This window comes from Balaenoptera borealis (assembly GCF_965194805.1).
Source record: "Balaenoptera borealis genome assembly, chromosome: 4".
Lineage (NCBI taxonomy): Eukaryota > Metazoa > Chordata > Mammalia > Artiodactyla > Balaenopteridae > Balaenoptera > Balaenoptera borealis.
In genome coordinates this window covers 37654966-37671096 of record NC_138861.1, presented here as the reverse complement: position 1 = coordinate 37671096, position 16131 = coordinate 37654966, and the positions used below count along the sequence as shown (strand labels likewise).

Below are 16131 nucleotides of genomic sequence, written 5' to 3'. Positions count from 1 at the left end.
TAAAGTATAGAAAACAGCAGTTTCCTCCCAAATTTTCACGAACATTTTTGACAGGGAGTATGGTTAACCTCAAGCTATGATTCTGAGGGATGGCCCTTGGTTTCTTGTTTTAAGCATTTAAGGAGACAAATAAGGAGGAAAAGAGAAAAGATGAAAGTTCAGAAAAAGTCAAAGGGACTAAATGATTCCACATTTTTTTTCAAATGAAATAAGTCTCATAAATGCTAAACAAACAATTTGTTTTTTTTTTTTTTAAAGATGTATTTATTTAATTGATTGATTGGTTGCTATGTTGGGTCTTCGTTTCCGTGCTAGGGCCTTCTCCAGTTGCGGCAAGCGGGGACCACTCCTCATCGCGGTGCGCGGGCCTCTCAGTATCGCGGCCTCTCTTGTTGCAGAGCACAGGCTCCAGATGCGCAGGCTCAGCAGCTGCGGCCCACGGGCCCAGTCGCTCCGCGGCACGTGGGATCCCCCCAGACCAGGGCCCGAACCCGTGTGCCCTGCATCCGCAGGCAGACTCTCAACCACTGCGCCACCAGGGAAGCCCTAAACAAACCATTTGAATTGTTAAAAATGCCTTCATCTGCTTAAAAACACACCACACAATTATGTAAAAGCAAGAGCCAGAGAAGAAAGGAGGGGATAATTATGGTGACCTGAGATGGCTAAGATTTAGAATTTTTCCTTTTTTAAATTTAAGTTAGTAACTTCATACCCAAGGGACTTAGATCAATTGGCTATTGCAATCCCAATTTATTTATCAAATTTGCACACTGGGTTGGAGGGGTGTTGTGGGAACTTAGCCTCTCCAAAGAAACCTGGGGGCTGTAGGAGAAACCATAGATATTGAGATTTAAAGCTTTAAGAAAGGGAAGCTGGGGTAGATTTGGGACGTATTTTTTGCTCAATGATATAGCCACCACCAGCATGTAACCATCCCTTTAATGTGTTGTTTACCTACAATTGGGAAAGTCTGCTCATTAAGAATTAGGTAAGGGCAGTTGCAATTTTGAATTTGAAAGGTTTGAGGATGGTTGAAATGGAAAATATTTTTAAATTTCTTCTCAAAATGTTAAGATGACACTGATGGAAGAATTATACTAGTATCTCACATTTTCCTGTTTTCTAACAGAAATTGTCTGTGGAGCTGAAACTTTGAAGTTTGTTCTTTATCTAGATATATGAATTTTTTGTGGCTTTTCACAGACATTTTCTTAGTCTTTTAGAGAAATATTTGACTTTGGAAAACAGCATTTAAAGACATTTACTTTCTCCAAAAGAAGAACAAGCTGGAGGTATCACACTCCCTGATTTCAAACTATACTACAAAGCCACAGTAATCAGAAGAGTATGACACTAGCCTAAAAACAGAACAGAGATCAATGGAACAGAATAGAAAGCCCAGAAATAAACACGTGCTTATATGGTCAATTAATCTATGACAGAGGAGGCAAGAATACACAATGGGGAAAAGACAGCCTTGTCCATAAATGGTGCTGGGAAAACTGGACAGTTACATGCAAAAGAATGAAACTGGACCATTTTCTTATATCCTATACAAAAATAAATTCAAAATAGATTAAAGACAAATATAAAACCTGACAACATAAAACTTCTAGAAGAAAATATAGGCAGTACACCCTTTGATATTGGTCTTAGCAATATTTTTTTGGATATATCTCCTCAGTCAAGGGAAACAAAAGGAAAAATCGACAAATGGGACTACATTAAACTAAAATGCTTTTGCACAGTGAAAGAAATCATCAATAAAACAAAAAGGCAGAATGGGAGAAGATATTTGTAAGCAATATATCTAATAAGGGGTTAATGTACAAAATGTATAAAGAACTCATACAACTCAATATCAAAAAATGCAAACAATCTGATTAAAAATTGGGCAGAGGATCTGAATAGACAGTTTTCCAAAGAAGGTGTACAGATGGCCGACAGATGAAAAGATATTTAACATCGCTAATCATCAGGGAAATGCAAATCAAAACCACAATGAGATATCACCTCACATCTGTCAGAATGGCTATCATCAAAAAGACAAACATAACAAATATTGGCAAGGATGTGGAGAAAAGAGAACACTTGTGCACTGTTAGTAGGAATGTAAATTGGTGCAACCACTACAGAAAACAGTATGGAGGTTCCTCAAAAATTTAAAAATAGAACTACCATATGATCCAGCAATTCCACTCCTGGGTATATAACTGAAAAAAACAAAAACACTAATTAGAAAAGATACATGCACCCCAAAGTTCATAGCAGCATTGTTTACAATAGCCAAGATGTGGAAACAACCCAGTGTCCATCAACAGATGAATGGATAAAGATGTGGTATGTATGTGTGTGTATATATATCTACATATATACAATGTATATATGTATATGTATGTATATATATAATATATACAATGGCATATTACTCAGCCATAAAAAAGAATGGAATATTGCCATTTGAGACAACATGGATAGACCTAGAGGGTATTATGCTAAGTGAAATAAGTCAGACAGAGAAAGACAAATACTGTATGATCTCACTTATATGTAGAATCTAAAAAACAAAACGGAAATAGACTAATAGATACACAGAGCAAACTGGTGGTTACCAGAGAAGAAGGGGGTGAGGGGATGGACAAAATAGATGAAGGGGATTAAGAGGTACAAACTTTCAGTTATAAAATAAATAAGTTATGAAAATAACAGCATAAAAATATAGTCAATAATACTGTAATAATATTGTATGGGGACAGATGGTTACTAGACTTATCGTGGAGATCATTTTGTAATGTATTTAAATGTCAAATCACTACGTTGTACATCTGAGACTAACATAATATTGTACATTACCTATATTGCAATTTTATAAAAAGCAAATCTGTTAAAAAATTTTAAATAGGTAACTGAATAAAATATAAAGACATTTACTTTCTCCAGATTCTTTAGGATATTATACACTACAGTGACAATAACCAGTATTTTCAAATGCTTATCGAGTTGTTAGGTGCTTTATATATAGTCTCCCATTTGATCTTTGCACTGACTCTGTAGGAAGTGCATTATTACTACCCCTATTTAACTAAGGTGCTTAAAATAGGTAAGTGAATTGTCCCAGAGTTCACAGCGTACGTGGCGGGCCCATGAACTTGAACACTGGTCTGCCTGATTTCAAAGCTCTTAAACACTACTCCCTGTCACTTCTTAAATGAAGTTATCACACCTCCAGCAAAGTATTTGAAAACTTAGGCCCCAAATTAACAACACACAGTATGTTAGAGAAATTACACACAGCAGTACGTTAGAGAAAGCTCTAAGGAGATGATTAGAAACTTTTTTTGTGTGTTTTCAAGGTGCAACACCCAAATCATTGGTTCACAGGTGTAAGTACTATGCAAACCGATGGTCTTGGAAGGCAGAGGGTATGCTTTGGAATTAGGATTTGAGTAATTTTGTGTCTGTTTTCCTTTGTTGTTATCTCAACATCAAGCGTACCAACACATATGACAATGCAACGTTGATTTGGTCCCTTAATTCCCATCATATCAGTATCATCTTAAATGACACCTAAAGGTGTGCTCAGTATTAAAAGTTCATGGAACTCTTCCTTTTGAAATATGAAAGAACATCTTTACTTCAAAGTACAGTCAATCCTCATTATTTGCTGATTCCATATTTGCAAATTAGCCTACTCACTAAAATGTACTTGTGAACCCAAAATCAATACTTGTGTTGCTTCTTCTGTCATTTGCGGATGTGGGAAGAGTGGTGAAAATTTCAAGTCACTTGATGCACACATAACCAGCTGAGGGCCAATAAGGGGACACTCTGCCTTCTTGATTCAGCTCTCTTGCTGTAAACAAGTGTCCTTCCTCTTTCCTCCTATTTAATGTCACTTTTAATTTTATTTTGCATCTTTGTGCTTTTTTTTTTTTTTTTTTTGGTGATTTTGCTGTTTAAAATGGGTCTGAAGCCTAGTACTGAAATGCTGCCTGGTGTTTCTAAGCACAGGAAGGTGTGACATGACTTGCAGAGGAAATATGTGTGTTAGAAGAAGCTTCATTTAGGCACGAGTTTTAGTGTCATTGACCACAAGTTCAATGTAAATGAGTCAACAATATGGTACATCCAGAGAAAGGAAGAGGAAATTCGCTCCTCTTCACATGAGGCTGCTCCACAAAGTGCTAAAGTAACATCCGTAGTGCGTGATGAAGCTACGAAAAAGATGGAAGGGTGGCTAAATTTGTGAATTCATGAGATGATGATTCATGAGAAGGTGTAGTAGACAGCACTGCTGGGAGGGTAAAAGCCAGAGAACTTTACAGTCACATCCCCCAGGGTAAAGAAAATGTTAAACTCCTGGCTAGTGTTGGCTGTTAGGCACATTTCAAGAAGTGATACAGCATGAAACATGTTAGACTTGCAAGCAAGCAGGTTCTGCAGATCAAGAGGCTTTGGAAGAATTTAAAAAACACTTGCTAAGTGTTATGCAGGAAAAAGGTCATGTGGAAGAGCAGGTTTTCAATGCTGATGACCTGGCTTGTTTAAGGAACTTGTGTAATGCAAATGCTGTCTTGGTTGAGAGAAATGTGGTCAGAGACTCATAGGAACCTAACCCTGTATTTCCCCTAGGAACATTGGGTCAGCATTCACTAATTCAGTGATTGTGGTGACTTTATAGTACTTAAGTGCCACAGATAACCAGAATGGACTGTATATTCACCAAAGAAAATGAAGATGATTCTAACCCTCTAATCACCTGCTATTCATCTGGGACTGAGGACTTTTTGTCTTTCAACACATCTTTGAGCTTGCTTTCTTTCTCCATATAATGGTGCCTTCATCTTCATGATGTTCTCAAATCAATTCTATATAAAGGAAGAGATTTTCCTATTAGAACTGACCACCTGGGACTCAGAGGACCATGACCGCACATGCCCCTATCACATTATTTTGAAATAAAACAGTCATCTTCTTCAGTCAATGGTTTTGTAAGCCTGAGCACACTGTTTGGCCAATTAGGGGAGGAGAAACACAGTGGTACAAGCCCTCATTTTGGATTATTCTTTTGACTTGGGAATCACGGAGCAGCATTTACTCATTTAGCAGATATGTGAGTGTGCATTAATGCACAAGGCATTGTAAGTGTCTTGTGCTATCCCCTCAGAAAGCAAGGAACTTCAGTGAAAAGTATAAAGCTTTGGTGATAAAGAAACAAAGATGTATTCTTACAAAGATATATTCTTTAGGGGCACACTTTCTGGTTTTTATCCTCTCTGAGGACCAGAATCTTGACTTTAATAGTCAGGAAGATTCTACCCAGTTGAGGTATCTACCTATCATAATATCTGGAGGGGTGATTTAACTAAGTACTTTATAAAGATAGCAAAAGCTTATAATCTAGCCAGGACTGGGCAAAAAAGCAGACACTGACATATTTATGAAATGGGTAAATAAATGAATGATAATTAATCAACAGTGTGGGGTGGTAAATATATATATATATATATGTGTGTACACACACACACACATGGAAAGTGACAAGGAACGTGTAAATGTGCTGTGGAGTCTTGCTATGTTTTCCAGTTCTCTCTTCTTACAGAATTATCCTGGAGTATAGCTTGGAGGATATATTCCATCCTGATCTAGTTTGAATTCCTCTTTTTTTAATTATCCAAATTCCTGCTGTACTATAAGGTCTACAAGGACAGGCATTGTATCTGTTTTGTTCATGAATGTATCTCAGGTATCTAGAACTGTGCCTGGCACATAGCAGATGCTCAGTAATATTTGTTGGTTAAATGAATGAGTACTTATCCCCTTCTCTGTGTACTAGACTGTTGTGGTCCTATGCTGTCTATACCAGAGTGTCAGGATACACTCACATATCAGTGCCCTTGTGGGTGAGTGGGTAATTGTACTTCTTCTGTTTTTAAATTTTTAAAAATTGTTTTTTAGCTCTTGCAATATAATTGACATGTAACATTGTGTAAGTTTAAGATGTACAATGTGTTGATTTGATATAATATTGCAGAAAGATTACCACCATAGAGTTAGCTAACACCTACACCATGTCACAATCACTGTTTCTTTTTTGTGGTGAGAACATTTAGGATCTACTCTTCTAGTAATTTTCAAGTATATAATGTTGTTAACTATAGTCACCGTGCTGTATATTAGATCCCCAGAACTTATTCATCTTATAACTGAAAGTTTGTACCCTTTGATTAATATCTCTCTATCCCCCAAATCCCCAGCCAGCCCCAGCAACCACCATTCTACTCTATGTTTCTATAAGTTTAGTTTGTATAGATTCCGTAATATATTAGTGAGATCATACAGTACTAGTCTTTCTCTGTCTGACTTACTTCACTTAGCATAATTCCCTCAAGATCCATCCATCTTGTTGCAAATGACAGGATTTCCTTTTTATCTCATGGCTGAATAATATTCACACACAAACACACACACACACACACACACACACACACACCACATCTTCTTTATCCATTCATCTGTTGATGGACATTTAGGTTGTTTTCATATCTTGGCTATTGTGAATAGTGCTGCTATGAACATAGGAGTGCAGATATCTCCTTGAGACCCTGATTTCATTTCCTTTGTATATTCCAGAAGTAGGAATGCTGGACCATAGGTAATTCTGTTTTTATTTTTTAGGAACCTCCATACTACATTCCATATTGACTGTACAAATTTATATTCCCACCAGCAGTGCACAAGGATTTTCTTTTCTTCACATCCTTGCCAGCACTTGTTATTTCTTGTCTTTTTGTTAATAGCCATCCTAACAGGTGTGAGGTGATATGTCATTGTGGTTTTGATTTGCATTTACCTGATGATTAGTGTTGTTGAGTACCTTTTCATGCACCTGTTGGCCATTTGTATGACTTTTTTGGAAAAAATGTCTATTCAGATCCTCTGCCTGTTTTTTGATCAACTCATCTGTTTGTTACTGAGTTGTATGAGTTTCTTATGTATTTTAGTTCCTAAATCCTCATCAGATATATGATTTACAAATACTTGCTCCCATTCCCTAGGTTGCTTTTTCATTTTGTTGATGGATTCTTCCATGTAGAAGCTTTTTAGTTTGATGTAGTCCCATTGATTTATATTTGTTTTTGTTGCTCGTGCTTTTGGTATCATATCCAAAAAATCATTGCCAAGACCAATGTCAAGGAATTTTTCCCTATGTTTTCTTTTAGGAACTTAACAGCTTCAGGTCTTATTGTTTAAGTCTATAACCATTTTGAGTTAATTTTTGTGAATGGTGTAAGATAGGATCCAGTTTCATTCTTTTGCATGTGGTTATCCAGTTTTCCCAACACCATTTATTGCAGAGACTATCCTTTTCCCATTGAGTATTCTTAGCTCCCTTGTCAAGTATTAGTTGATCATATACATGTGCATTTAATTCTGGGCCCTTGATTTTGTTCCATTGGCCTATGTGTCTATATTTTGTGCCAGTACCATACTGTTTTGATTACTACAGCTTACAATATAGATTGAAATTAGGAAGTGTGAAGCCACTAGCTTTGTTCTTCTTTCTTGGAAATGCTTTAGATGTTTGGGTTTTTTGGAGGTCCCATACAAATTGTGTTTTCAATTTTTGTGAAAAATTGCATTGAAATTTTGGCAGGAATTGCACTGAATCTATAGAATACTTTAGGTAGCATGGATATTTTAACAACATTAATTATTGGTATCCATGAACACTGGATATCTTTGTGTCCTCTGTCATTTCTTTCATCAAAGTCTTATAGTTTTCAGTGTACAGATCTTCACCTCCATGGTTAAATTTATTCCTATGCATTTTATTCTTTTTGATGCTATTGCAAATGCAATTATTTTATTTCTTTTTTAGATAGTCCATTGTTAGTATATAGAAACACAACTGAAGTTTATGTAATGACTTTGTATTCTACAAATTTATTGAATTCATTTATCAATTTTTGAAAAGTTTTTAAAATCTTTTTTTAACATCTTTATTGGTGTATAATTGCTTTACATCATTTATCAATTCTAACAGTTTTTTGGGGGGGATGGAGTCAGGATTTTGTATGTATAAGATCACATCATCTGCAAACAGACAATTTTACTTCTTATTTTCTGATTTGTTGCTTTTTATTTATTTTTCTTGCCTAAATTGCACTGGCTAAGATTTCCAGTACTATGTTGAATAAAAATGGCAGAATGGGCACCCTTGTCTTGCTCCTGATCTAGAGGAAAAGTTTTCAACCTTTCACCATTAGTATGTTTGTCATATACGGCCTTTATTATGTTGAGGTATGTTCCTTCTATACCCAATTTGTTGAGAATTTTTATCGTAAAAGGACGTTGAATTTTGTGATATGCTTTTCTGCATCTACTGAGATGACCAAATGATTTTTATCTTTCATTCTATGAATGTGATGTATCACATTAATTGATTTGCTGTGTTGAACCATCGTTGCATCCCAGGGATAAATCCTACTTCATCATGGTGTGTGATCATCTTAATGTGCTGTTGAATTCAGTTTGCTAGTATTTTGTTAAGAATTTTTGCATCTGTATTCATCGGGGATATTGGCCTGTACTTCTTTCAAAGCTCAGAGCCTTTATTACTGTTTTGCTAGAGTTATCTGCTTCACATCTCTGAACAAAACCAACTACCTGCTTTAGTGACCACATGAGAATGTTTATTGCTGAATTTTCTACCTTTCTCTGATTGTAGCTGTATTTCTGGATTTGTTCTCTGAATAATGTGGAAAAGAAAGAGGCATTTTAGACTTTCTTTAACTTGTGTGTGTTCCATGTGGACAGTGTGTGGGAAGATACAAAGAAGAGCAGCTGTGGGTTTCGACCAACAGCTGGAGGTTATGTGGATTAAGCAGGCTTCTTATTTCCTAGTTGGTAGGTTATTTCTTAAAAGGAATGCTTATGTCCAAGGAAGGACTTATCTAGTCATGGGCTAAAGGGTAAAACGTTAAAGGTTGGGTACAGTTTTTTAACTTTGTTGTCTCGAAAAGATATTGCTTTGACTTTTAAAAGCTGGAGAGCTTTTTAGAAAATACAGTTTTTCAAACACTGCACTCATTCAGTTGGTCTGGGGTGATTGCAATGATAGGTTTAAAAACCACAAACAGCACTTATTATGATTGAGAGGGAGTGAGGGAGGGAAATGAATTCAGAGTGGAAAGGGATATCCATTATACCTTGTGAAAGCCTGCTGTCCTTTGTAAGAATGCTCCTAGGAGATGGTTCATATGCCCTGTGTGTTGTATCTTTGTGACTTAGGGTCCAGTGGGGTTTGTTGAAAGGCTAGGTGAGGCTGTGCCCTGTTTACTGTAGAAGTTGCTTCTGTGATGTCCAGAGTGCATCCCTGCCCATCTGAATTCCTCTCTTTGCTCTCTTCTGGGTTGTCATTCTGCTAGGAGCGCCATGGGATTCTAAATTGGCAATGTTTGTTCATAAGGAATTGGACTTGAAATAAGCTAAGCAAAACATTTTTTAAAAACTGTACAGCTCTGTACACATTTGGTGTATTATTATTACTACTAACAAAAACAGTAACTATTATTGCTGAATCATGTGGGTGCTTTGAGGGATGTAGTTGGCAACCTGGACATGGGAAGTAGAAAGGCCTGGATGTGGCTGGTGGATGAACCTTGGGTAAATGCCCACTATGTAAGATAAATTGACTTTGCTTATGTTCTAAAGACCCATGAGGAAAATTTTTCACATTGTTTCCTTTGGCAATATATAAAAAAATTTTTTTTCCAGATATTTACTTTTAAAGTTTGTATATAATCCCTATAAAGCTACTCCTTACCAAATACATTGTTTTTCTATCAGATTTTTTTATCCTTTTTCATATACACACATACTTTACATAATTTTATTCATGGTACGGACACAATTTCCGCAGCTGCTTCTAATCTTGCTAATTATGATCCTAATGACTACATAATAATTATTATTTTATTTGGTTGTTCTACTATTATTAGATAGTTAGGTTGTTTCCAAATTCTGCTGTTATAAATAACACTGAGATTAATAAGATATCTTCATGTCAACAGTGCAAAGCTGTTGACTTCCCCCCTATTTGAATGCTTTTCTTTGTCCACACTTTCACATGTGAGATTGTAGTTGCAAAAGATAGAAGTATTTTTCCAGGCTCCAGATAACTACTAGAAAAATTATCTGTGCCTGGTTCACTCATCTCTAATAATATGTGAGGTTATAATAATGTCAAGTATTTAGCAGAGGGCATTTGTTAGATGCTGACTACCTCTGTGGCCTCCTCCATCAACCCCACCCCTATCACTACCACTATTACTACTATTATGTACTATTATTTTTATTATTATTTTGGTGAAGCTGAGCTTTATTTTAATGAATAAAAACATATATCTTAATACAAATTTAATCATCAGATTGCTCACATAGATTTTTTGCTTTCACCTTGTCTTTTCAAGATGATTTGTAGCCGATTTGGTTTTTGTCCTTCTGCCTCAGTACCAGAGCTCTCCCCTTAAAAGAATTATTAATTTTCACCTTTTCCTTCTCTTTTTCTCATGAAAATACTTCCACCTGTGAAAGTAAAATATATATATTTCTTATGTTTAGATATAACTTTCTTATATTTGGTGGTGATAAAGCTAATTTGAAGATGATAACGGGGTGCTGAGAAAAGAGACACCACGGTCTCAGACCCAAGTTCAACATCTCTTGGGGACAGATGTAAAAGTCTGACCTCTGGTGGCTGCGAGCTGCAGCTGTAGGTCAGATGTACCAAGTCTGAAATGCGATCCTCCAGCAGTAGCTAAGCTGGTATAAGGCTGATTGGTGTTTAAAGCTCTTTTGTGTTCTTTGTGATGGTTCCTTACGTCAATTAAAACACCTTGCTCTCTTCCTTACAAAGGAATTATCTTAAAACAGTGTTCCTCAGAATGTAGGGCTTTAAGTAAGTGTTGCAAGAATTGTAGTCTCCAAAAAATATTTTCTGAAAGCCACCAACCACCATCACCACTACCACCACCTGATGATATATACATAGGAAGTTCAGAGGGAAAAATGAATTGCTAAATATTATAAAAAGGGAAGACAGGAGGATTGAAATTCTATTTTTCTTAATCTTCAAAACATCTTTAAATGAAGATTTATCTTATCTCCTAATCAAATATCGTCAATTTTTTTTTACCTTCCAGGATTCAGTTTTTTTAAAAAGTAAGCTAAAAGTCTGAAAAATTATTTTCTGATATCATTATTTATCATACAATTAAAATAGAATAATATGAATGAAGAAAATAAAAATTAGATCTAAGATGTCACATAGAGTTTGTGAGAATACACATAGGATATTCTCATGGTTTAAATTGTTGTTAAAAATGATATGGGAATAGTGTCTCTTTGCTTATGCTTGAGAATAAATGTTTATGTTAAATTTTAATTATTTTGCTTTTATAAAAATCTCAGTTTTTAAGGTGATCGAATTGACAGGGCACAATTAATAGTTAATAAAACTAGTTGGAAAATGAAGAATTTACTTAACCCTAGCTACTGGTTTAAATCACACAAAATTATAGAATTTGATGCAGTTGACATTGAAAATGATAGATTCTTCCATACTTTCTAGATGGATAACATATTCTTCTTTGGTCCCAACCCTAAGCAGATGCCAGTGTCTATGTTATTGTCTGCAGTCAGGAAGGAACTATTAGTAATGACATGTTCTTAGCAAATTGGTTAATCAGCCCTCCCCAGCATTTGTACTAGTGACCTTGACTAGTGACTTGAACAAACAGGATTAATGCCTTCCTGCTAAAATAGGTTCTAAATCTGAGTGTGTCTCTCAATCTCTTCAATACCAAATTTTAAAAGCAGAATTTATTTTCTAAAAGCTTACTAATGTTGTCTGTTACTTGAATGTGTTTATTCTAGTTCTATATTTTAGTTATAGATCATTTTTATATTTGTATGCTCATTGCAAAAAAGTTCAGAAAATATCAAAATATACAAAGAAGACAATAATATCTCATTTTAAAAGTATTTTGAGGGGGGAATTCCCTGGTGGTCTAGTGGTTAGGATTCGGCGCTTTCACTGCCGTGACCCAAGTTCAATCCCTGGTGGGGAAACTGAGATCCCGCAAGCTGCAGGGCAAAGCCAAAAAACAAAAAAAAAGTATTTTGACATTACTACAGTATAGTTGATTTGAAAAGGTCCTTGGTTTTCTTATCACTTGAGCAGAATTAATTAGCAAAAATAAATAACTAACTTTTACTGCAAGTGACTGTTCCAGGCACTTTTTCAGTCTTAGCACACACATATTACCTCATGTAATGCTTACACCAATCCAGTGAAGTAGGTACAGTGTTCCCCCTTATATGCAGTTTTGCTTTCCGCAGTTTCAGTTATCTGTGGTCAACCCAGGACCAAAAATATTAAACAGAAAATTCCAGAAATAAACAATTCATAAGTTTTAAACTGCATGTCATTCTGAGTAGCGTGATGGAATCCCATGCTGTCACTCTTCATTCCGCCCCGGGTGGAAATCATCCCATTGTCCAGTGTATCCATGCTGATTACACTACCCACCCATCAATTTAGGAAAAAACATAGTATATAGAGGGTTCTATACTATCCATGGTTTCAGGGGTCCTCTGGGGGTCTTGAACGGCCCCTGTGAATAAGAAAGGGCCATTGTATTATTATGATGATCCACAATTTTATAGATGAAAAAAAATACAGGAAAGTTGCCCAAGATGACATAGTAAATGGCTGAGTGAGACCCTGAACCCAAGTCACCTGGCTGTAAAGCCCGTCTCTTACAGCACAATGCAATTTAAAGTTATAAGATCTGCACGTAGAATAGTAATCTGCCCATGGCCATGCCTTAAAACACCCACAACCAGACAGGTAGAACAGCTTAGTTTAAATCAGTTGAGATAATTGGAAGATATTCTATGCTATTAGTGAATTTTACTAGTGTATAATTTATTTAAAACAAATCAGAAATATATGCATATATATGCATATTTTGACAATATACAGTCAACATCATTTCTTTCATACTGTAATCTATCCTGGGTATTTTGAGCAGCCAGGAATTGATTTACAGAAGGAATTTCTTCTTTACTCAAAGCTTCTTCTAGTTCCAATCTTTTCAATTGACTGAACTTAAAAAAAAATCACTATCAGTAATTTTTTATATTTTTGCTGGAAATTAATTGCACTTCTGGAAAATGGTTTCCTTGTCTTCTCCTTCCTGCTTGGCATTTCCCTAGCTGAATCCACATCCAAACTCCCATCCCCACCCAATCAGTCCTGTGTGAATAAGCAAGAGGAAACAACAGCCACGGCAGGAACACGTGGGCAAAGGAGATTTAGGGATGGCAGGAGAGGCTCCCTCTGATCTGGTGTAGGATCAGAGGCGAGGACAGGTTTATCCCCTTGGGTCCGGAGGCTGTCAGTGAGCCTGGATCACTCTTCCTGAGTGACAGGCCCGGGGAGACCCGACTCCCCGCTGACCGGGCTGCATACCTGCCTCGGGAGCAGCCAGGAGCAGCCTCCAGCCTGCTGGCCACCGTGCAGAGTTCTGGGGCCCCGAGGCTGCAGCTCGCAGTGGCCCTCGGAGAAACAAAGGGACACGGGGATTAGGAAGAGATGGGACTCGATTTATAGGGTTCAGTTTATGGAGTTTCACGTGATGGATGAGACAAAGGCGATGCTAGCAATGTAGCTTCTCCTCTTTGATGTAAATCTTGCCCCTGATCCGCAATAGAGCGGAGCAGAGCCCTGGGTCTGTTTGCTAACTAACGTCTGCATCTCCTGGTCTCGAGCTGCTCCAAGTGAGCGACTGTGAGCAGTAACTATGGTTATTTCATTGATTCAGCAAATACTTATTTGATGCCTACTGTGTGCCTTATACGGTTCCAGATACTGGGGATTTGATACTGTTCAGGAGCTGCTCTAGGTGCTGGGGTTATAATGCCGTTCAGGAACTGCTCCAGTTACCAAGGAGGTAAAGCTTTCATTGAGCTGACAGTTTACAGAGCTCCGTCTTTCTCACCTTGTCCCCCTCCCCACGACACACAGTTAGCATGGGGTCTGGTACCTACAATAGGTACCCTTGGTTCCTTGAAATAAATGGAAGCAGTGAAAAGTGCCAGAGCAGAGAGGAGCCACAAAGGATCAGAGGTCAAGGGTTCAACCTGATGAATCATGTCACCTCGCTGGTTCCAGTTTCCGAGCTGTGCTGAAATGGGCTTTCCTCCCACCTGGTTACTCCCTCAACCTGCAGTGACTTCTTCTCCTCCATTAGTGTTTTAGGTGAGCCCCTCCTTTTGGCTGCTTGGAGCTGTCTTCAGAACCTGATGGATGCTCCAGTGGCTTCGAGCCAGCTCTGAAAAGCTGGAGAGTCTGTGGTCCAGTGGAGAAGGATTGTATTTAGAGCGCCCGGGAAGGAGAGAGTCAGGGTAAATAGATAGAGGCAAGTGCCCCAGTTGTCAAAAGTGACAGGGAACCCCAATAGATGAGGCGACTTCTCTTTGCTGTTGTCAGATGGCTGCGCTGTGTTCTGTTCCAGGGAATGTGGACAGAAACAGGATTCCAGACTCTATCGGTGGAGGTGTGTGAGTGATTTCCACAGAGACTGCTTCATTTTGCTATTTGCCTATTCAAATGTAAACACTCTGTCCCTTAAAATACAGCACACAGGTGTTTCTGTTCCACAGTCAGTTTTAAACAAAATTTTATTGGAGTCTAGTTGATTTACAATGTTGGGTTAGTTTCAGGTGTACAGTAAAGGGAATCAGTTATACATATACATATATCCACTCGTTTTCAATTCCTTTCCCATATAGGTCGTTACAGAGTACTGAGAAGAGTTCCCTGTGCTATAGAGTAGGTACTTATTAGTTATCTATTTTTTTATATAATAGTGTGTATATGTCAACCTCAATCTCCCAATTTATCGCCCTCCTCCCCAGTTTCCCCCCTAGTAACCTGCAGTCATTTTTAAGGTAAATCATTGTAGCCCAGGGGATACCTCTGGCTGCCCACAGGTACTGGCCCTTTCCCTACCAGAAGGGCATGGTGACTGCTTCCTGGACGTCTTGCTCTTTCAAGAGCAAACCATTTGAACAGGCTGGAATCGCTACTCCTGCCAGCATGGTTCTGCAGGTTAAGGGCGCCTAGACAATGCACCCATCACATTTCATGGTATAGAGAGGTCATAGGAAACCGCCTTGGCCGAAACCAGAAAAATGAAAACTGTGGATGTTTTCTTGTTTTGTTTTTGCCAAGGGCAGTGTCAGGACTAGATGTCCCCAGACCAAGAGGCTATTCCGGGTGGTTTGAAAGTGGGGTCAGGGATAAGGAGGACCGTGTTTGCCGCAGCAAAAGACAAAGCTCCTGGTCTCGAAGGCCTTTCCCCTCTCAGCACCCGATGTACTGCTACGGCCTCCGTTCTTCTGTCTGAATGGCCAAGTTCTAGAATGGCTGGAGAATCCAGGGCCACAAAGAGCACATCCAAGACCTGGGCCTGTGGCCTGGATGAGTCTTCAATCAGATGCCAAAGACAGTTCTTGCTTTGAATCTATGGATCACAGCAAACTCTCCAGTGAGTGAGTTTTTGCCTGTTTTGGTTTTAGTGTTTACTCTGCAGTTGTTATTTCAGAAACGTGGGCTCGGTGAGCACACTAAGAATGACACAAATTTAGGGCCCACTTTTCTTGTTAAGTGACAAAACTACATGAGGATATTTACATGTTGGTTGCTACTCTCTCCTCTGAGTGCTAAGAAGCTCCTCATTCAGGGCCCTGCATGGCCCAGCTGATTGGGTCTAATGAGGTCTAAAGAGTCTGTGCTGCTGGAAAGCCACTGGAACACATTGAGCAAATGACGGTTCCTAGCTGGTGACACACAATGGCATGTGAGCAGATTAAATAAGCTGCATTCATGACTCAGCATTTAGGTGGATCTTATATGGCATGGGTCTGGGAAAAATTAGAAAGAAGTAAAGTTTTTTTTTTTTTAATTGATAGACAATTTTTATTTTATTTTTATTTTTTTAAATTTATTTATTTGTTTTAAAGCTGAAATCTTGAGTGTTACGTCTTTTTTTTTTT

At 37.8% G+C, this 16131-nt stretch overlaps 1 long non-coding RNA gene across 2 annotated transcripts in view; it reads left to right on the top strand.

Annotated features, from left to right (window-relative positions):
• The window catches only part of LOC309627245, a 200907-nt gene that overhangs the window by 70745 nt on the left and 114031 nt on the right, over positions 1–16131 (top strand). The window lies entirely within an intron of this gene.